Raw genomic sequence first — 24142 nt, 5'->3', positions numbered from 1 at the left:
ACATTCCAAAATTTTCTAGGAAACACAAAAGCAGACAAAAACACCTCAGTGTAATTCTAAGGGCTTTTTAAATTTCTTATTTTATTAGTTTCTTGAGAATAGAGGAAAACAAGTTAAATCCTTCTGAAGAAGACACCTATAAGGAAATGGAAACCTGGAGTAGGAAATGGCAACTCACTCCAGTATTCTTGCCTGAAATATTCCATGGACAGAAGAGCCTGGCGGGCTACAGTCCATGGGGTCACAAAGTGTCAGATATGACTGAGCAACTGAGCACCATCACCACCAGATTGATTTAAGACACAATCGGTGTATAACTGATTCACTTTGTTGTACACCTGAAACTAACAAAATATTGTATATCAACTATACTCCAATAAAAATTTTTTTTAAAAAAATAAATGGAAAGACAGAACAGGTGGGCAGTAAAAATCTGCATGGTTTGAAACACTGGAAAATTCTGATGGACTCTAACACCTGCTTGGTTTCCACTACTGTTGAAGACAGGCTCTAAAACTTTACTGGCATCTCCCAAAATGGAAGTGAACGGTGTGAGTGAGAGAAGCTTAATTATATATCTAAATCAAAGTTTCTAAACAGTGAAACTCTTCATATTCTCAACCAGAAATTATTTGTGGGAGCTTTCGTGTGCATTGTAGGATACACAGCAGCATCCTCGCCTCTACCCACTAGATGCCAATAACAGGTGCCTCTCCCAATTGTCACAACCAAAAATACCTCCAGACATTGACAAATGTCCCCTGAATTGCAAAATCAACTTGAGATCAGTTGAGAACCACTGATCTAGATGGGGGTGTCTTCTGATCTTGAGCCTATAAATATGAATCCAACTCCACACTTGGGCAAGACAGGTAAGACAGGTAAATGCATGCTTACTCACTGGGTGAAGAGATGTTTGCACAGTACTGAAGCATCACTCTGCAGCTTAATTGCAATCACAATGGAGAAAATGAGAAGAGAACTGGCAACTGCAAACCTAACCAAGTGACCAAATGCTGCGTCACTAATAATGGGACACGCTGACATTATCTATTTAACCTAAATCTAATCAAGCCTCTAGACCTACATCAAGTTTATAGAAAAGAAAAAGGATACAGCAAGTTAAGTGACACCATGAAGAAACAGTCAGATCAGATAAACGCAGGATGTGAGAGGTGTTATAACAAAGGTAGTCTGGAACTTTCAAAAATTCACTGTAATAAAATCAGAAGTGATGGACTACTCTAAATTAAAAAATAAAACTAAAGCGATATAACAATGTGGAAACATTTCATCTTTTTTGAGCTATAAAAGATATCTGTTGAAACGATGACAGAAATCTGAATATTAACTAAATATCAGATAGTAGCTAAGTTGTGATAATGGTAATATATTTATATTAGAGAATATCCTTATTCTTAGCAAGGGCACGCTGACACTTTAGGGGTAAAATTTCATGATGTCACTTAGGAAAGCCAAATATGTTTTATTTTTTTATTATTTTTATTCTTTAACATTTTAGAAGAAGCCTATTGGCAATGAATTTCCTCAATTTTCCTTCATCTAAGACTGTCTTCATTTCACTTTCATTCTTTTTTCTTTTTTTTTTTTTTTGCTCTTTATTTTTTATTTACTTATTTATTTTATTTTACAATACTGTATTGGTTTTGCCATACATGGACATGAATCCGCCACGGGTATACATGAGTTCTCAATCCTGAACCCCCCTCCCACCACTCCAAATATGTTTTAAAACTTTCAAGATAAAGGATTAGGGGAAAACCAACCCAATCAAAATATGTGCAGAATACCTAAACAGGTATTTCTCCAAAGAAGACATACAGATGGCTAATAGGCCCATAAAAAGATGCTCAATGTCACTAATTATTAGAAAAATGCAAACCAAAAGTACAGTGAGGAACTACCTCACACTGGTCAGAAAGGCCATCAATAAAAAGTCCACAAATAAATCTTAGAGAAGGTGGAGAAAAGGGAACCCTCCTACACTGCTGGTGGGAGGGTAAACTGGTGTAGTCACTATGGAAAATAGTATGGAGGATCCCCAGAAAACTACAAACAGAATTACCATATGATCCAGAAATCCCACTCCTGGTCATATATGCAGACAAAACGAAAATTCAGAAGGATACATGTACCCCTATATTCATAACAGCACTATTCACAATAGCCAAGACAAGGAAATAGTCTAAATGTCCATCAGCAGACATGAATGGACAGAGAGATGTGGCATACATACACTGGAATACGACTCAGCCATAAAAAAGAGTGAAATCGTGTCATCTGCAGCAACATGGATGGACCTACAGATTATCATACTAAGTATACTAAGTCGGAAAGACAAAAACCACATGCTGTCACTTGTATGTGGAATCTAAGATTTGACACGGATGAACTTATCTACAAACCAGACACACAGACCTAGAGAACAGACTGTGGTTGCCAAGAGGGCGGGAGAGTGAAGGCAGAACGGACTGGGAGTTTGCGATTAACAGATGAAACTATGATACATGGAATGGATAAACAATGGTCCTATTGTATACAATATCCTATGTAACCATAATGGAAAAGAATATGAAAAAGAATATATATACATATGAATCACTTCGCTGTGTAACAGAAATTTACGCAACACTGTAAATCAACAATACTTCAATAAAGAATTTTTCAAAGATTAGGAGAAAACAAAAGATAAAAGCATGGACTAAACCAAAACTAACGTACAGGTAAAACTGTCTCTCAGATAAACCTTGCGTTTGAGATCTTTCAGTTTTATCCCAAGCCCCAAGCAGTCAGACGCTTTCCCGTGCGCCCTCAATTGCCCAGCAGTCCCCTAGAACATACTCTGGACCACGACTGTGACGTTTCCCAACCCCTGACTTTCATCAGAATTTTCCTGAGTACTCCATGAAACTAAAGAACAAAACATTAGATTCTAGAGTATATTAAATTACAAATGCGTAATTATCTGTGTTAGCATTCTAACTAGGAACCACTAAACATAACCCCTTACTTGAGGTCAGGGACTCAAATTAGAAACTTCAGGCACTTCAGTGGCAGGCCAGTGGCTCACAACCTTCTTAAAGCTAAGCCTTATTAAAAAATTTGTCTAGGAAAAAAAAAGCTGTCTACTTCATAAGGTCTTATTTTTACTATACAGTTTCCTGATTCAAAAACCAAAATAATACAAAAAATTTCACTGAGAAGTCATAGCTACTTCTCCAGTCCCTCTTATTCCATAGAGATAACCATTTTTATTAATTTTCTATATTTCAATCCAGTGTTTCTCTATGCAATATAGATATGTATTTCCCCCTTATAAAAAGGTAGAACAATATATAAACTTCTCAGCTCCTTTCTTTTTTCACTTTTCATTATATCCGAGATCTCTATACACACCAGTGTGATGAGCTTTTCCTCATTCTCTTTTACAGCTGCATTATATTGTATTTTGTAGATAATCCCATTGTTATTTAACCAGTCCCCTATGACCAGGCACTTGCATTGTTCCCAGCCTTTCACTATGTATTATAAGCAATGATACCGTAATATATCACAGAGTCGGACATGACTGAAGAGACTTAGCACACTTGGCACACATTCTAATACATGCTGATGCATCTGTAGGACAGATGCCTAGAACTGACAATGCTAGATCAAAGGGTATGGTAGACAGAATAAGGGGCCCCCAAAGATGTGGAAAACCTAATCTCAAGAAACTGAATACATTACCTTACATTCAAAAAGAACTCTACAACTATGACTAAATGGGGACCTCCTTACATCTGCCTCGACTTAACCTGGGTGAGCTGGATGTAATCACAGGGATCATGACAAGAAGGAGCCAGGTCAGTGAGGAGGAAAGCTGCTATATGACTACCTTTGAAGATGGGGGAAGGGGCCATGAACCCAGAAATACAGATGGCCTCTAGAGACTAGAAAAGGGCAGTTCAGTTCAGTCGCTCAGTCATGTCTGACTCTATGTGACCCCATGGACTGCACGACACCAGGCTTCCCTGAACATTACCAATTCCCAGAGCTTGCTCAAACTCTTGTCCATCAAGTGAGGATGCCATCCAACCATCTCATCCTCTGTCATCCCTTCTCCTCTTGCCTTCAATCTTTCCCAGCATCAGGGTCTTTTCCAATGAGTCAGTTTTTCGCATCAGGCCCAAGTACTAGAGTTTCAGCTTCAGCATCAGTCTTTCCAATGAATATTGTGGACTGATTTCCTTTAGGATGGATTGGTTGGATCTCCTTGGAGTCCAAGGGACACTCAAGAGTCTTCTCCAACACCACAGTTCAAAAGCATCAATTCTTCGGTGCTCAGTTATCTTTTTAGTCCAACTCTCACATCCATACATGACTACTGGAAAAAACATAGCCTGGACTATGCGGACCTTTGTTGGCAAAGTAATGTCTTTGCTTTTAAAAATGCTGTCTAGGTTGGTCATAACTTTTCTTCCAAGGAACAAGCGTCTTTTAATTTCATGGCTGCAGGCACCATCTGCAGTGATTTTGCAGCCCAAAAAAGTAAAGTCTGTCACTTTTTCCATTGTTTCCCCATCTATTTGCCATTAAGTGATGGGACTGGATGCCATGATCATAGTTTTCTGAATGTTGAGTTTTAAGCCAACTTTTTCACTCTCCTCTTTCACTTTCATCAAGAGTCTCTTTAGTTCTTCTTCACTTTCTGCCATAAGGGTGGAGTCATCTGCATATCTGAGGTTATTGATATTTCTTCCGGCAATCTTGATTCTAGCTTGTGCTTCCTCCAGCCCAGCATTTCTCGTATAAGTTATGTATTCTACATATACGTTAAATAAGCAGGGTGACAATATACAGCCTTGGTGTACCCCTTTCCTGATTTGGAACCAGTCTGTTGTTCCATGTCCAGTTCTAACTGTTGCTTCTTGACCTGCATATAGATTTCTCAGTAGGCAGGTCAGATGGTCTGGAATTCCCATCTCTTTAAGAATTTTCCAGTTTGTTGTGATCCACACAGTCACAGGATTTGGCATAATCAATAAAGCAGAAGTAGCTGTTTTTCTGGAACTCTCTTGCTTTTTCAATGATCCAACAGATGTTGACAATTTGATCTCTGATTCCTCTGCCTTTTCTAAATTCAGCTTGAACATCTGGAAGTTCACGGTTCACGTACTGTTGAAGCCTGTCTTGGAGAATTTTCAGCATTACCTTGCTAGCATATGACATGAGTGCAATTGCGCAGCAGTTTGAACATTCTTTGGCATTGCCTTTAAACTGGAATGAAAACTGACCTTTTCCAGACCTGTGGCCACTGCTGCGTTTTCCAAATTTGCCAGCATATTTAGTGCAGCACTTTCACCGCATCATCTTTTAGGATTTGAAATAGCTCAAAAGGACAGGGAAAAAAATACTCTCCAGACTCTCCAGAAAGAACATAACCTTATAGACCCATTTTACATTTATGACCTCCAGAATTGAAAAATAAGAAATCTGTGCTATTTTAAGCCACTAAGTTTGTGATATTTTGTTCCAGTAGCAATCAGAAACTAATACAAAGGGTAGATACAATGCAAATTTTCCACAAGTTAACAAATCCCCTTCCATAAAGTTTGAGCTTTTTTGTACTTTTACAACCAATGTGCCTATTTTTCAACTATGTCTCCAACAAAATGTGGTATCTAACTTTTGAAGTTTTGCCCATTGAGTAAGTGAGAAATGATTTATCTCAATAGCTTTAGTTCTCCAGTGAGGCTGATATAGATGGTATCTTTTGCTGAAACTATCTGTTAAAATATTTTCTGCCTCTCAACAAAGCAGAAACATACTCACTGACATAGAGAACAGGCATGTAGCTGCTAAGGCGTGGTGGGGGCGGGTGGAGAGATGAACTGGCAGTTTGGGGTTGTATGTGTATGTGTACTCAGTTCCTGTACGACTCTTTGCAACCCCATGGGCTGTAGCCCACCAGTCTCCTCTGTTTATGGAATTTTCCAGGCAAGAATACTGGAGTAGGTTGCCATTTCCTTCTCCAGGGAATCTTCCCAACCCACGGAATGACCCCACGTCTCCTGTACTGGCAGGCAGATTCTTAACCACTCTGCTACCTGTGAAGTTCAGTTTGCGATTAGTAGATACAAAAACTATTACATATAGAATGGATGGACATGGTCCTACTGTATAGTACAGGGAACTATATCCAAAATCCTAGGATGAACGCTAACAGAAAAGAATACAAAAACTAACATATATATGTATGTATAACTGAGTCACTTTGCTGTACACCAGAAACTGACACATTGTAAATCAACTGCACTTCAATAAAAACTTTTAAAATGAGATAAAAAATAAATAAATAAATAATTAAAAAATAAAATGAGATAAAATCTTTCCTAAATTTTTCTCCTGTGTTATTACTTTGTTTATAGGTTTTTTTCCTAAAACTTTCTATTTTATGGATCCTACTTCTTTATAATATAAATTACAGATATTTTTCCCACTTGGTCATTTTTCTTTTTACATTGCTGATGATTATTTATTATCATGCTTAAGTCTTTATTATTTGAATTTATTTAATGTTCAAAGTTTTCCTCTTCTATGTTTTACATATTCAAAAAACTTCAGCATGGCCTGTTTTAGTATATCAATAATCCAATAAGACTGCTTCCTAATCTCAAGGGCCAAATGTAGTGGTTAACTTTTCTTTCTCATTTCTGCACTGCTGCTGCAAAGTCGCTTCAGTTGTGTCCGACTCTGTGCGACCCCAAAGACGGCAGCCCACCAGGCTCCCCTGTCCCTAGGATTCTCCAGGCAAGAACAGTGGAGTGCGCTGCCATTTCCTTCTCCAATGCATGAAAGTGAAAAGTGAAAGTGAAGTCTTCGAGACCCCATGGACTGCAACCTACCAGGCTCCTCTGTCCATGGGATTTTCAGGCAAGAATACTGGAGTGGGATGCCATTGCCTTCTATTTCTGCACAGATACTTCAAACTAAGAAAAATTCCAGTGTAAGAAAGACACAGAAGATGGCAAGATAAAATTCTAGGTAATGTAACACAATTTTAGCAAACTTTACTGCTTTACTTTTAAATTCATGAAAATAATTTTAAAAATCCATAAATTTGCTGAGAATTACAAATTATTACATGAATACATTTTTTATCCCATATGTATTCTTCTGAATTTCATTTTTGAGAAAACTGTGTTTATAGCAGAATATTCTTTCTCTTTTTTTAAAGTTTAAGCTTTTTATATTTTTTTATATTCTTTTCTACTATTGTTCATCACAGAATATTGAATATAGTTCCCTGTGCTATACATTAGGATCTTGTCATTTAAGGCATTCTTTTAATTAAAACGTATAAAGAACCATTTCTGGATACAATGAAGCAACAACATGTAACTGAGTTACTACTAATTAGGATAGAAATTCAAGCAACTCAAAATATGGGAGCTAAATAACTTAGGTAATTTTACACAAAAAGTATTTTGTTTACAATTTAAACACTGTTTACATTTTTTTTAATTTTTATTTATTCGGTTGCCCAAGGTCTTAGTTGCAGCAGGTGGGATTTAGCTCCCTATACCAGGGATTAAACCTGGGTCCCCTGCGTCTGGAGTGCGGAGTCCCAACCCCTGAACCACTAGGGAAGTTCCTTATGTTTCCTTTTTATACAAAGTTACTTTCAAATTTAAGGTTTCCAAAGAGTGTTGATACAGTTGTGGGGATTTTAAAAATCATTTGCAAATGCTATTTGATGATAAAGTTATATAGCTACATATGAAAAAAAAAAAAAAAAAGCCCTTTTTATGGTTCTTGGGAGTAAGCCTATGTTCGCCTTTGCACTGGGGCCTATTTTTACTAGGGTCTACTGAATGTTGGCCACCAGGCACTGAGACTAGTAAAGGGAGGCTTGCCCCAGAACACAAGCAGCTGCATCGAGCATCTCATCCACTCCTGTGACGCCAATGGCCATAAAGTGACCCTGAAGTCTGTGACTGGCCCCCTTAGCAGATGTGCACTTCCAGCTTCCTTCCTGACATTTCCATTAGGATATCCCAAAAGAACTAAAACCTGAGTTTTAATGCCCCTAAGCTGAATGCATCATCTCTTCCTCCAAAACCCACAGCTCCTTCTGAGTTCTGTTGCAATCCGTGATCATTCTTTCATCTTTTGTCTCATCAATTTTATCTTGCCCTGTTTTGCTTTTTCACACTAAATTAGCTGTCAAGCACTTTTTCTTTGAAGTATAATTTACAATGTTGTGTTAGCTTCAGCGTACAGCAAAGTGATTCAGATACATGTATATGTAATTTATAACCTCATAGGTTATTACAAAATACTGAATATAGTCCTCTGTGCTATACAGTAGGTTCTTGTTTGTCTGTTTTATATAGTAGTCATGTGTATCTTTTAACCAAATTCCTAATTTATCCCTTTCCCCTCTTTCCTCTTTGGTAACCATTAAGTTTGTTTTCTATGTCTGTGATTTTTTTAATCTTCCTATGAAATACATTTCAAAAGCATAACAGCTTACAATTATCACTATTTCTATAATATTTTAAAGTATTTTAATTGTAAATTATTTGAAACACATATAAAGTATCAGAAAATTAAATGATACCTAAAGATATTACCAGTTTGCATATTTGACTCAAATCACCTTTTTTTAAAAAAAGGAAAGAGTGTTACAGATTTTTTGCCCACGCTGATTGAACCCACGCCCCCTGAACTGAAAGTGCAGAGTCTTAATCACTGGACTGCCACAGAAGTTCCCACAACTGAAGTCTTACCTTGCCTGTATACTCTTTATCTCCACAGAGATACCACTAATGTTTTTATTGGAGTATAGTTGATTTCAAATGGGGCTGCAGTTTCAGCTGTACAGCAACTTGAATCAGTTATAAATATACATATACTCACTCTTTTTAAAATTATTTTCCCATGTAGATCATTACAGAATTATCGAAAAGAGCTCCTAGTGCTATACAGTAGGTCCTTATTAATTATCTATTTTACATATAGTAGTGTATATATGTCAATTCCAATCTCGCAGTTTATCCCCTCACCCTGCCTCCCCACTGGTAACCGTAAGTTCAACCACTATCTTAAAGCTTTGTGTATTCTCCTCATGCATTTTTTGGCTTTCACATGTTCACTATCATGTTCTAGAAATTTATATGAATATTATACTGCATGTATCATTCTAAAACCTACTTTTTTCACATATGTGTCTGAGATTCATGTTGATCATATAGATGCAGTTCATTTATTTTAAATGCTGTATGGTGGCCCCTTGTATGAACAAACCAGAGTTTATGTTCTCATTTTCCTATTGATTTACAGGATATTTCCTATATACGCTATTATAAATAGTGATGAAATGAAATCTTTGAACATGGCTCCTTGCACAGATGTATAAAAATTTCTTTAAAGCAGACACATTTGTATCAGAACTTAGCTAGGACTTAGTCATATGGCCACATCCACCTGCAAGAGAAAATGAGAAATGCAGTCTTTACTCTAGACGGCCATGTACCCAACAAAAAATTAGGGCTTCCATTCCCAAGGAAGAAGGAAAAAACAGATATTGGTATTGCGGTAAGCAACTAACAACCAACAGCTGCTGCCATTTTAAGTATTTCCAAATCTCTTTGAAAACTTCAAAGAGGTCATTCCAATTTATATTCCCATCAACAATGAGTAAGAGTTCCAATTTCCCCACATGTTCACCAATAACTTTGGCTATCAAATGTATTAATTTACCAATCTGACTGATGTAAAATAGTATCTCCCTGTTGTTTCAATTTGCATTTCCTTGATTACTACCAAGTATAAACACTATTAACCATTCTAGTTTCCTATTTTTTGAAATGACTATTTCATCATTTTTCTAGTCGGTTGCCTACAAATTAAAAAAAATTTTTGGCTGCACTGGGCCTTCGCTGCTGTAGTGGGGCCTCTCACTGCAGTGGTTTCTCTTATTAGAGACCATGGGCTCTAAAGTGCATGGGCTCAGTAGTTACAGTGCACAGGCTTGGCTGCCCCCCAGCATGTGGAAACTTCCCAGACCAGGGAGCGAACCTGTGTCCCCTGCATTGGCAGGAGGATTCCTAACCACTAGAACACCATGGAGGTCCACCTACACATCTTTTATTGCAGGAATCTACACATATTCTTGATATTGATTTGCTTTGAAAATAATTTCAACCAGTCTTTGGTGTGAGTATTCCATTTTTAGATGGTTATCTTCTATTATGAGAAAATTTTAACTTTAAGGCAGCTATTGCAGAGACTGCAAGTTGTCCACCAAAATGCACTGTCTCTCTCTTCCACAATGATAGTGGGGGCAGATATGTCTACTCAGTTAAGCTGTATTTCCCAGCCTCCTTTGCAGCTTGGTGACTTAAGTTGCCAACACTGGAATGTACCTGGTAGTAATGTATTTGCTGCTGGGTATCAGCCTTAAAAATAATGCACGTTTTTGATCACTTGTCTCTTCAACTTCCTTGACACTGTCATGTTGAAGTTAAAATCTAGACCAACATTGCAAGCTATATGTTGAGCTACCCAACTAGTCTGGATCTCCATGAAGGCTTCATACAGCAAAGCCTATAAACCTACCCTGAACTATTATATTAAAGAGAAATTAATTTATTTGCTGCTGCATTGGGGGTATCTTTTTTTTTCTTTAACAGATACCTGGCCAAATATGCCAAATACATTTAAGAAGGATTTCTTAGATAGCAAACCATAACAAATCAATGTGCTGTGCTGTGCTTAGTCGCTCAGTTGTATCCAGCTATTTGTGCTCCCATGGACTATAGCCCGCCAGGCTCCTCTGTCCGTGGGCTTTTCCAGGCAAGATGCCTTCCTCTGGGGGATCTTCCCAACCTAGGGGGGATCGAACCCAGGTCTCCCTCATTGCAGGAGGATTCTTTACTGACTGAGCCACCAAGGAAGCCCAACAAACCAATAGCAATTATTTTAGGCTGATTATTCTTTGTATATAATATAAAAAGTTCCTCTTGAGGAACTTTATAAAGTTCCTTTTTATAAATAAGAAAAAGTCTTCCTGAGTTTTTAAAATAAATTTTAAGTTCTGTTTTTCAAATACAGGCTTTCATACTGAAATGTGGTTTGTGAATAGGTGAGGTAAGGACTTAATAGTTTTATATGAGATTGGCCGATTGTTTCAGCACTGCTTATTGAATCATCTCACTGATTTATAATCACCCCTGTTATTTACCAAATTAGCAGAGACACATGACGATCTTCTGTTCCACTGATCTGTGCTTATAACTTTGTGCCACTGTCACACTGCTATGATTACTAAAACTTTATACTAAATCTTAATAGTCAAGTAGACAAATCCCTCATTGTTTTTCAAACTTATCCTGGCAATTCTTGACATTTTACTCTTCCATTTAACTTTTAACATTCATCTATCAAATTATACACACACATGCACATATACAACTATTAGGATTTATGATACAGATGCACTGAATTCATGAACTAAGAGAGTAAGAAATTACATCATTACAAAACTGAGTCTTCCCACTCATGAGCATGTTACATCTCTGTATTACATACACCTTTATAATTTTCTCCATAAAGATCTTCAACATCTTTTGTTAGATATATTCCAAGGCCCCTTAGGTTTGGGGCCATTTCATACGGCAATTTTTTTTTAACTGCATGTTCTACTTTATCTGTTGTTGGCATGTGGGAATATTGTTGGTCTTTTTAATACTTGGATTTAATACTTTGGACTTCCTGGTGGCTCAGATTGTAAAGCGTCTGCCTACAATGCAGGAGACCCAGATTCAATCCCTCGGTCGGGAAGATCTCCTGGAGAAGGAAATGGCAACCCACTCCGGTATTCTTGCCTGGAAAATCCCATGGACGGAGGAGCCAGGTAGGCCACAGTCCATGGGGTCGCAAAAAATCAGAGCGACCTCAACAACTGAGCAACTTCACTTTCTTCTTTTCTTTAATACTTAGCCTATAATCTATAATTTTTCAAAATTCTCATTAATTTTAATTTTTTTGGTTTTTGTTCTTGACACACTACACAGCTTGAGTGGAATCTTAGTTTCCAGATTGGGCATTGAAACTGCGCCCTCAGCAGTGAAAGCACAGAATTCCTAACCACTGGACCACCAGGGATTCCCCTAATGTTTTGGTCTTATTAGATATTCTATGTAGGTAATCATGGTGAATAATAACAACTTTAATTTTCTTTTTTAGTCTTCATGTTTTTCATTCCTTTTGCTTTTCTTATTGCCCTGGATAGACTCTTCAGTAAAATGTGGAACAGAATTTAGATAAGCATCCTAGTCTTGTTGCTGACTTAAAGGGGAACACTTTCTAATGCTTCTTCGTCATGTTAACAGAATTCTTTAATTGTTCCTACTTAGTAAACTTATGAGTATGTTTTAAATTTCATCAAAACTTTTTTCTGAATCTTTTAAGATGATTACATCATTTTCTTCCTCTAATGTTTGTGGTAGATTATATCCTTCAATTTTTTACTGGAAGACCATCCTTGAATTCCTGCAATAAATCCTCTTTAACTAAGATACTGGTTTTTAGACAAGACACATTTGATCTGCTCATGCTTTATTTAGGATTTTTCCATTATAAACAAGTTGAAATTGGACCATAATTCTTATAATCCCTGTTAAATTTTACTACCCTCATCAAATGAGTTGGGAAACTTGCCTTATTTTTAAAAATTTTATTAAAACTGCTGCATAAAATAGGAATTTCCTGTTCCTTCAAAGTTAAAAGTCATCATGAGCCTTTAAAGGTTTAAAAGCATCATCAGCCTGGAGTGTTCCACTATGGTGCAGGCATGCATGCTAAGTCATTTCAGTCATGTCTGACCCTTTAGCCTACCAGGCTCCTCTGTCCATGGGATTCTCCAGCCAAGAATACTGGAGTGGGTTGCTGCGCGCTCCTTCAGGGGATCTTCCCAACCCAGGGATGGAATTCGAGTCTCTTATGTCTCCTGCAATGGCAGGTAAGTTCTTTACCAGGAGCGCCACCTAGGAAGCACCCCCACCATCCACTATGGAAATTTTTTAAGTAAATAATTACATTTAATAGTTGTATGCTCATTTAAGTCTTCTCTTTTCTTCTTAAAGCAATGAATCACATAAAGAGAAGATGAGGCTCCAGTACCATCTTGAACAGAACTGGTGAGAACTGACATCATTACCTTGTTTCCAGTCTCAAGGGGGAAGGTATTCAGTCTTTTCCTTTGAGTATTATATTAGCTGCGGTTTTTAAATAATTTTTAAAATGTATAATTATTTTGGCTGTGCTGGGTCTTTGTTGCTGCACAGGCTTTTCTCTAGTCGCAGCAAGCGGAGGTTACTCTTCATTGCATTGCGCAGGCTTCTTATCGCAGTGGCTTCTTTTGTTGCAGACCACAGGCACCGAGCTTCAGTAGTTGCAACACATGGGCTCAACAGCTGTGGTTCCCAGGCTCTAGAGCACAGGCTCAACAGTTGCAGCCAAAGGCTGAGTTGCTCCGTGGCACATGGGATCTTCCTCGATCAGGGATCGAACTCAAGTATCCTGCGTTGGTGGGCGGCAGAGTCTTTAACCCTGAGCCACCGGGAAAGCCTCTAGCTGTGGTTTTTTCTATAGCTGTCTTTATCTAGTTGATTGGAGAAGGAAACGGCAACCCACTCCAGTGTTCTTGCCTGGAGAATCCCAGGGACGGTGGAGCCTGGTGGGCTCCCGTCTATGGGGTCACACAGAGTCGGACATGACTGAAGCAACTTAGTAGCAGCATCTAGTTGAGAAAGATGCCTCCTAAGTTTATTGAGAGCGTTTATCATGAACCACTCATATTTATTTTCTACACTATATTCTCTCAGTTGTGTTCCCATGATGTTTTAAACACCCAACACTGGTCATTATTATTTTATGCATGCAATAACTCTTTTAGTGTTCCCACATATTGATCATCAACTTCTTTATGCACCATTTCTTCTTGCCATCTACTCTTTTCCTTTGAGGTTTAAGAGACTCCTTCTTCCTGTACCTCTTACAACTTTTATTATGATTCTCCAAGATGAGTGGTAAATTCCCACACTTTTTTGTCTGAAAGTATTTTTTTAAGCCCACACTTTTAAATAAGAGCTTCGCTGGGTACATGGCATTCTGAGTTATAGCTATTTCCTCTTGGCGCTTTCAAAATATTATTCCTTTATCTTCAGATGTGTCTTGTTAATGTTGAAAAGTATGCCGTTAACTTAAATGCTGTTACTTTGTATATAATCTTTTACAGTTTCTGATGTTATCTTGCTCATCTTTGAAGACTCTAAAAGAATTTATTGGCATTCCTTTTAAGGTACATGGTATACTTTATAGTATTTAGTCTTTCCCCCTGTTTTAGTATTACTTACCTCGTATTGTTTAGGGCTTTCCTCATAGCTCAGTTGGTAAAAAATCTGCCTGCAATGCAGGAGACCTGGGTTCAATTCCTGGGTTGGGAAGATCCCCTGGAGAAGGAAATGGCAACCCACTCCCAGTATTCTTGCCTGGAGAATCTCATGGACAGAGGAGCCTGGCAGGCTACAGTCCATGGGGTCACAAGAGTCGAACACGAGTTAGTGACTAAACCACCACCACCACCTCCGTATTGTTTAGTCATTTTACATAATTGCCTTGACTTCCCCATTAGAGAGCAAACTACCTGATGGTGTATAAAAGGCTGTGCATCTTTTCCTATAAAGCCATGCTCTCTTGTGGAATGGGGAGTGGCACAATTGAAAAAAAAAAAAGACAGAGATCAAAATGCCTTATCTGAGTTAGTAACAAAGGCCTGTTTCAGGGAGTGCCTAGATAGCAATTTGTTGACAACTGGCTAATGTTTAAGTATAAACAGCAAGTGAGTACATTATCTTTGTATTGACCATTCTGTGCACAATTTATTGTTTGGCTTTCAAAGGATGACTGGCATTCTTACTAAAAATTATTTAAACATCAAAAAGGTATTAACTAAGTTCAGCAAAGTTTTTATCTGCCAATATGGTCATTTATAGTATGTATATAGATCTGCCTCTGAGTGAATAGTTGGGGAATAGTCCCAACTATTTCCTAAATGTACAGTCTAAGCTGCTTTCATCACTGGCATTCAAACACAGCTGAGCAATTTTTGAAAGAACAAGAAAACCACCACTAGAAATCTATTTACATGGAAGACTGAGAAGACTCCTGGAAGTAAACTTATTATCTTGAGCAAAGAGAAGATTAGGTTGCTTGATCTTGAAACAAAGTCTTGGTGCTCAGAGGAGATGAGTAATTGTGAATGTACCACAGTTTTTGAGACTGGTCAGGATTTTTAGCTGAGACTACTGTGGATTCAAATCTAGGTTCTAAGGAGACAGAGGGCTGTAAACACAAAGGGGAAATACCTTTTTCTATTAAAACCATTCACAGAACACACTGCAAACCATTCTGGAACCCTCTGACAGAGTGTATCACAGATAACCAACAATGAACACTGCAGAGGACTGGCCTCTCCACATTGCCAGTGCATTCCTCACCAACTGTATCCCAAAGAATGCACACAGAAAAGCCTGACAAGACGGGCAACACCCGGCAAAACTAGCAACCAAAATACATGAAAAATCCCACAGGAGGTAAATCATCAGAGAGCTGAGAGAAAACACAGAATACTTTCAGCTCCTAAATCTGGCAGCTTACCAGGCTTATTATTGAAAATATCTACAGTACCTCTTGAGCACCCTAGAAACATTTGGATGGAATTTTACCAGGTGGAGCAGGGAGAACTTAACAGTAAGGTCAGACACAACTGAAATGACTTAGCGTGCATGCATGCGACAGAAGCGCAAGGCCTCAAACTGAGAATGTTAAGAGACTACTATTCAGGAAAGTCAATTTGCAACCTACTCCTCAAATTTGCAATGCAGTTGATTTTTCTGAATCACACTCACAATGATATGATATTTTTAAATGAAGATACTTCTGATTTCATGAAAACAGTTGACTATTTTAATAACTAAAAATGCCTACTCTTTCCTGCAGCTTACACATTTTAACAGCTAGAACCCCTTCATGGATGACAGCCTTGTCATCACGAAGGGGATTGTATGACTCAATGAATCTACGAGCCATGCCCTGCAGGACCACCCAGGCAGACAGGTCATAATGGAGAGTTATGACAAAACATGGTCCACTGGAGAAGAGAAGAACCAACCACTCCAGTAGCCTTGCCCCGAGAATTCCATGAACAGTATGAAAAGGCAGAAAGATGTGACTCTGGGAGCAAACTTCGGGAGATAATAAAGGACAGGGAAGCCTGGCAAGCTGCAGTCCATGGGGTCACAAAGAGTTGGATACAACTTACCTACTAAACAACAACAGCTAGAAACAGAAGGCCTAAGAAATCTTTCATGGAACGACAACCAAGATGAAAAATGTCATCCAAGGAACCAAAGTACATAAGTTAACTCTAAAGTGAAATCCAATTTCAAAACAATATTTTTCATTTTACTATAAAATGATCCATTGGTCTTACCTTCCTCAGAGGTTCTCAGATTGTGTTAGGGCAACACCTTTTTCAGGTTTCCTAGGTAAGAGAATGAATACAAAAACTGAAATTATTTACTAGCCCATATCTCAAGTTAAAGCCCAGATCTCATCTCTCCTACAGTTTTTATGTGGTTTGTTGTTGTTGTTGTTGTTGTTTTTGCCAGAAGCAGCACTTTCTTTCCAACTGAGAGGGTGGGGGGAGGGTGTCATAGCAGAATGTTACAGCAGCAGAAACTTTGAATAGGGGGAGGCTGAGAGGAGGAGAAAAGGTGACTCCAAAATACTGCACTGAGTATTAACCCTGAACCAAACATACTCTGCAGAGCATCTGAACTTCTTTCTTTTTCGTGGAGGAGACAAAAGCATTTCTAGACGGGGCTGAGCACAGACTCAAAGGGAGCAGGCTAAGAAAGAGAGAGGGCTCCAGGAGGTGCCCAGTCATCTCGGAACAGTTTCCTTTCTACAATCCCCCAGCCAAAAATAACCCAACTCAAGGGAAACGTAGCTGCGCCAAGTACTTCAGGTATCAGTGAAATTTTCTCCCCTTCTTTATGAATTTGTATTATTTATAAGACACTTGACACATGTTTAAACACTTAACATAGCTCCTCTGTTTCAGGAAATATGGCTTGTTCAGCTGAGGGGGGGAAAAAGCATATAATGAGGGAGTTAACAAGGGCTGATTTTTTTTTTACAACATTCTTTAAAAACTGCAAAACCTCTTTAAACACCAGGAACAGCTTAAATAATTCACTCTAGGCCTGCGGGACCCATGCGGACGGTTCCCTCTCTGGCCACGTTCTACCCCGGGTTTCGGCCCAAATAGTGGCCCCGATGGGCGGCCCGGGGCGGCCATGTGTGGCCTTGAGGCCTCCTGGCCGCTTTCCCCTCGCCGCCCCCCAACCCCCGGCGTTGGGGGCCCACGGTGGCTCAGGACGCCATGGACAGGTCGGACCCCGGAAGATGGGCCCGCGCCCTTTGACCTTGGACGCACAGCACGCTGGGAGCAGGAGGAAGTGGGCCTCGAGCGGCCAGTCGCGGCCTGGAGTGGGGGCGTTCCAGGGGCGGCTGAGGGAGGCAAACGGTACCTGAGGTGTTCTGTCGCCAGCCTCACCCCGGGGACCGTTCCAACCCCTGTGGAGGCCATTGGAGGCCACGGCCCTGGGCCCTCAGTTCCCCCTCGGCTTCCCCTTCAGCGGGCGGGAAAGGGCGCTATACGGAGGAAGGGAGGCCCTGCGGCCGCCTGTCGGCCGGCTCGGCGGACCCCTGGCCTTGGTGGCCGCCATGGTGCGCGGGGAAGGTGGACGCGAGCTGCGTCTTCCCGAGTCCCAGCACGCCCGGGGCCGGCAGCTGGGAAGCGGGGCCTGCAGACCCGGCCGGCCAGAAGGAAGGAGGATGAACCGCGGCCGCCGAGCGCCGCCCGGACTGCGCGGCTGCGGGGGCGGAGGGACGCACCTGCCTCCCGCCCACCTGGGCCCCGGGGCTGCCGCCGTCGCTCGCGGGCAGTCCTCGCGGAGGTAGCCGGGGGCCTGAAACCGGAGCCTCGCAGTCCTCGAGTGCTGCCCTGCCTGGGGTGGGGGGCGACCCGGGTACCCTCGACTCCCTTTCTCGGCTCCCCAGGGCCGAGAGAGTTGGACGCTCTCAAGGAGGGTATCTCAATACAGGAATTCCTCCAGCTTTGCTCGTAGAGTTGAAAGCCCCGGAGGCCGTCGGTTCTGCAAAGAGGAGTAGTCGGGCGCGGGCGAGCAAGCAGCTGATGAAAATAATTGTCCTCGCACACAACCCTGCGCCCAGGGGCGCGTGCACGCGCGCGCGCGCACACACACACACAACTTGCCTCATCTAGCCGCCCAACCTTAGTATTCTGGGCATGTGGTTTTCAAAAACTTGCTTGACACAATAACAAAGACATTTAAATGCCAGGACGCAGACTTCACTTTTTAACCTGCTGAGAGGAGCTACTTTCAAAGCTTCCCCACCGCGAATAAACTGACAAAAAATATGGGGTGCACTTATAAATTAAACACCTTACCCTCAAAGCAATGTGCGTTAATCAGGTTTCTAAGGCAATAGCCATCTCTGTCTTTTCCTATTCACCCAGATAATGCCCCAAGAAGGAACCCCTTTACACAAGAGAGAGCTGGGGGGGGGGGGGGAATGAATTATACCCATTGCTAGTAAAAATCATCTTAAATCAATAGAGCACCACTTGAACTTGAGTTTCCATTGTTTCACTAAATCATCAATGTTTTTAATTAAACAGCTACCCTTTCTGTTAAAACATTACATAAAAGGGTTAGGTTTCTACTTTTGTCGAGGCAGCTGGCGTTTGTTGGCTGTTGTGTTTGAGCAACAGACTGTTCAATAGAAGCGAGAAATAGCTCAACGCGCTCTTAATAGACCTGTTTCAACAATGTACCTTGAAAAGGAATACATTGTGTTATTGTGTTAGTTTGCTACAAACCTATTAAAAGAAAAATAGCATCCATCAGGTCTAACAAAACGCATTTGTATTATCCGTACTTCTCTGCTTCAAATACGCGTCTTGGCACTATGTCTAGAATTCAACTAGATCATCAAGAGCTGGATGGAAGAACACATACCAGTTAGGTAATGACACACAGGGCTAAAAATAATATCAAAGGAAAGTCTAAGTAGACGGCAATCGCCACTTTTTATTGCGAGAAATAGAGGCAGCCCTACTTCAATTGAAAATACATTGCAAAAGCATGGAATCATGACAAAAACAATTTTTAAAATATTTCTAGCGTGGGAATATTGATTCAAATCCCATATTTGGAACGAATCTGATACACTTTCGATAGCAATTTGTTTCAGAGGAGGATTCAGGGCAGAAGCGATGCATTTTTAAAGCAGAGTTAAATAGCGCAAAGCGCCGGGTTCTTTAGGGAAATGCGTGAAACAAACAAATCGAAAGCAAGGGTTCCAGCCAAGAGGTTGGGGAACAACGCTGTCTGGCAGTAAGAAAGGAAGTGCTTCTGGAAAGTGCTCTCTTTAAAATGATTTTTAACTTAGGCTATTGCATTTTAAACACAAAACGAAACTTGAAGCAAAGAAACAAGCGGCTTTGCCGCTATGAGACAAGACACCGTGATGTGTTTCAGGAAGGGCTGCCACTTGGACCACAAATCTTAGGAAAACAGAGCGGCAAATGATGAAGCTAATTTACGTCTGAGATCCGCTTAGCAGAAAAGACACCCAAAGTAGCATCTGTCAGAGGGCGACATCTTTTGCTCCCAGGAAAGGCAATCGATTCAGTTTCCAACCTCAGAGTGCCCAACATTCACTTTCAAGTGCAAAATTGTTAAGGGCATGAGAGAATAGTACACTGTCTACAATTGAATTCAGTTGTCCATAGAAGAGAACCTACACAGATTACAATAGCATGCTATGCAATATGTCTGTGTTAAATAGATGAAGCAATATTTTGCCCAATAAATTGTTTTTGCATTTCTAAATTAATTATCAGATGAAGAATTAAAAACATGTCACCCTGAAACTTTGGATCAGTGTTTTGCCATCCTGTGAAATAGCTGCATTAGACATTTCTGGAAGGCATTTGAAGTCAAATGGCTAGTATGACTTCTCTCTGCAGTTAAGATATTTTTTTCCTCAAAAAGGGTGTGTATATGTATGTGCCAGGAGGTGCCTGAGATGTGTTTGATTTATACTTTAAGACTTTTCACTGATAGCGTCTCCTCCTAGACCAAATCAATTTTTGAACTAATTCTTTAGAGTTAAAAAAATAGAAATGAATTCATAAACCCCAAAGTGCATACTATGAAATTAGTCTCACATAAGATTGACAGAAGGTTTGACAATTTCAAGGTGAGATTTTCTGATGTATCAAATAATCTACCAAAGATGAAAGACGTTCACAATAAATTGGTTTGCCCATGATATGAAGTGTTGTTAACTAAGGCTTTATAAAAAGTCTTTGATTTTTCATATAGAACTTTAAAAAAACATTTTTATGACAAAAATCAAGCTATCTAGGGGAGAATATTCAGTGATTTTAATTTGGAAAGATTGTTCAGATAAACAAAGAATCACTAAAGAGATCACTTGAAAACCCAGCAGAGGAAGAAATGTATCTTAGAGGCAGACTGTAATTTGATTCCTTATTTTGTTATTGGTCTTCAAAATCCTTGATTCTCCACTCTTGCAAAAAATTTTCAATAATACATGAAGTCTAAATATTTTCATTTCTTTATCTAAAGTAAAAAAAAAAATCTAAATAGTTTGTACTATAATTGCCTCCCCATGAAGAATAGGAAGAAGATCATATATAGATTATTTTCCATATGCCCCGCAAATTCTTTCTCAAAGGAGACCTCTAGACTATTCATTTATCACTCATATCTGGAAGACTTTTGACCAATCAAATCTTTTAAAAAATCTTTACTACCCTTCATCTTAAGCAGCATCTAATTTGAAAGATTCTGTAACATACATTTCCAAAGCGTCTTCTCTTTTCAGTTTCTCGATCTGCCTTAGGTAGGTAAATGAATATCATTTCAGATTTCCTTTTAGCTTTCCTTGCCCTTTAGAAGCATGGATAGTAAAGGAGGTTAACATTTTTGAAACAGTTCTACCACACACAGTTACTTCAATGCCATTCTCTGGTGTTGTGTCTGAAAAACGGGTGGCCGAGCCCGCTGCCCACAGCGCCAGACTTTCAGCCGGATCCACCCCTGGGCAAAGTCATCAGAGGGAAAAGATTCAGCTTCCAAACTTGATTAAAAACAGCCTAACAGTCTCTGCCACGCTAAAGAACTGTGAGATGGGAAGCTGAGTAAACTGCCTATGAGAAGTGGTGGCTGAGGTCGAGATCCTGTTCAGCTGGTTACTGAGAGAAGCTAAAAAAAAAAAAAAAAGCAGTGGATAGTGAACTGCAGAAGGACAACTTGTCCTCAGATTTGACATCGACTTTATCCAATTTAGGTGCTGACAAAGAGAGATTCTACCTGTTAATTGTTCACCTTCATTTGAAGGGGAAAAGAAAACACAAGCATATACCAAAGACCCACTGAGATGCTGGGGAAGTGTTAACTTGTTTCTGAAATACCCCCCCTTTTTTTTTTGCTTCCTTTTGGCAAATACTTCAAAATATCCTTCTGCCCCTGAAGTTATATTCTGGGAGACAGAATTAAAAGAAAAATACCAAGATGGGAAACTGAACCAGAAATGAGAAGCGTGTGGGCTGGTGAATAAAATAGACGCCTGTCAGCATCTTCTTAAGGGTCTGTTGTCTTTGTTGTTTTTAACATGTGACATTTTTACAGAGAAAAACTAAAGACATCCAAACAGGAGTCCAAACATGAAGAGAAGAGAGAGGTTTCCTGATGTGTTTCAATAGTAAAATGAAAATTGTGTCTGTAGGTGCCTGTGTGTTCTCCTTGGATTTGAAATTTTATTCCAGAAAGTGGTGCAATTTGTTAGCTTTTTTTCTTTTTGTGGGTACCGGAGGAGGAGGAAAATATGATACATTTGGGGATTTTTTCAGTAAAGCTGTGTTTAGTTTTAATTTTCCTGTATTTTAAAATAAACACATTGACCAAAGCATGTTTGATCTCTGCAAGAAGGAAATATACATTGTGAAGGAATGTGCTGCAGTTGGGTATGAAAATGGGGTTGTGACTCACAGCTGCGGGCAGAAAAAAAAGGCGTCGTAGTGTCAGCCAGAGGTGTTCAGTCTAATAATTCAAGCTGTAAACTGTATCCCCTAAAATTACCTACATAATAAATCATTGTGTGAAGGAAAAAAAGTTTGGACTGAAAAGTGTAAGTGAAACAGAATCCTCAGGAGACTTCAACACTGGGACCTATTGGCAATGATGTGAAATATGGGTTTAGTTTGTCCAAAACTTTGAGAATCAGAATAACACTGGAAATTACTCTAGGGTAGCTGATTTTTTTTCTTTTTGTCTTCATTTTCGCATTTCTAAATAGTCCGTTATAGAAATGGGCTTGCACTTTTTTTTTCTCGCCTGATCACAAAGCTGAAGCTGCTTTATGGGATTTCCAGTCAATTTATACAGCTTCAGGAGAAAACTCAATTCAAGAATGGGTTTTATTTTCAGAAAAAAAAAAATAGTCTAACTAAGTTATCAAATACATATCAACAAAAGAGGCAGAAATCTCTGGAAATTACCTGAGGTTCCCATCTCAGATCTCACTATTGCTTATAGGTACCAAAGAAAAGTATTACTTTTATATAATCTGGTCGACTCACTTGCCTAGGAATTCACTGCTAGATTGAACCACTTAGACGCCGTGGTTGGCAAAGCCAGTGTCAAATCCTGGAGACTTGAGAAAAGGGAAACTTTGGGGGTGGAAGGCACCAGTTTGGAATAAAAGGGGGGCTCAGTGCCTGGAGAAAAGATGCAATTGTCAAGAGGAAGTTTAAAGGCCAAGGACACACAAAGTCTCTGAAACAATGAGGGTGAGGAAGTCAAGAAGCTGGCTCACCAAAACCACACTGAAACAATTTCTTTTATAGGCTCCTCTACATTCCAGAATTAGCGAGCAGCAGAAGCCCCACGCTGGGAACCCGAACTGTGGGCTCTTGCACACCGGCCCTACGAGAGGGAAAAAAGTCAAGTTGACATGGGTCTCTTTCGCTTGGGCGATTCAAATGAAAATATAAGGAGGAGGGCGGAGAGAGGAGACAAAACGAAGCTCGGAAAGACCGATTCCGAAGTCTGCAATAAAGATTAACTGGGGAAAAAAATTTTTTTAAAGGCAGTCCAGAGCAATTAAAACTCCTACCCCAGCTCATTAGTATTCATGACCGAATGTCCAGCTTTTCTGTTTATCTTTCTCCCAGGATCAATATCCGAGCAGCGTGGGCCTGGGAGGAGCCCAAGCCTGGCCCTGCAAGCGCCTGACCTTTCGCGCCCTCCATACAGGTCAGAGCATCTTCAGAACCGCCCGGCCAGTGCCGCGCTCCTGCTCATTAAAGCCACCATTCATCTGCCAGCAACGAGCGGGAGGGGGGACAGGCCCGGGGCGGGGGGTGGCGGGGAGCAGTGGGCAAACAGACCCAACCGACTCCAAAGAGTTTAGAGAAACCGAAGCCGGCCACACCAACCACCACGGGCCCAGTGGGCCAGGAGTAAGAAAAGAAAACCAACGAGCTGCCTCTGCAGCAGGAGTCCCAGGGCCGCTCCCGGCCAGGCCCTTGCAGGCTCGGCCTGCTTCCAGACTCCACATTTTGATGCGGGGGGCGGGGGGGGGGGCGGGGGGGCAACACAAGAGCCCTCTTCGAAGCCCCCCCTCCCAAAGAGAACCCCAGGCCTGTCCCAGCCCAACATTGGTCTGGAGCCTCCGCAGGCTTCGGCCGACGTCCCAGGGGCATCTCAGTGTCAGAGCCTTAGCCACAACTATTATCTTTGAAATTATTATTATTTTATTATTTCTACACCCCCTTCCACCTTCTCTAGGGGCGCTGCGCGCCAATCTGTTCCCCAGAATCACCGGCTTGGCCTCAAGGATAGGAAACAAAAAACTGGCTTCAGAGGTTCGGAAAAGAGAGCACTGA

The 24142-nt window shown here is 40.3% G+C and overlaps 1 pseudogene; it reads left to right on the top strand.

Annotated features, from left to right (window-relative positions):
- Positions 1–24142, top strand: part of LOC138089055 (asparagine synthetase [glutamine-hydrolyzing]-like) — a 54014-nt pseudogene extending 29872 nt beyond the window's left edge.

This window comes from Capricornis sumatraensis, chromosome 12, assembly GCF_032405125.1.
Source record: "Capricornis sumatraensis isolate serow.1 chromosome 12, serow.2, whole genome shotgun sequence".
Classification (NCBI taxonomy): domain Eukaryota; kingdom Metazoa; phylum Chordata; class Mammalia; order Artiodactyla; family Bovidae; genus Capricornis; species Capricornis sumatraensis.
This window is presented reverse-complemented; position numbering and strand designations above follow the sequence as displayed.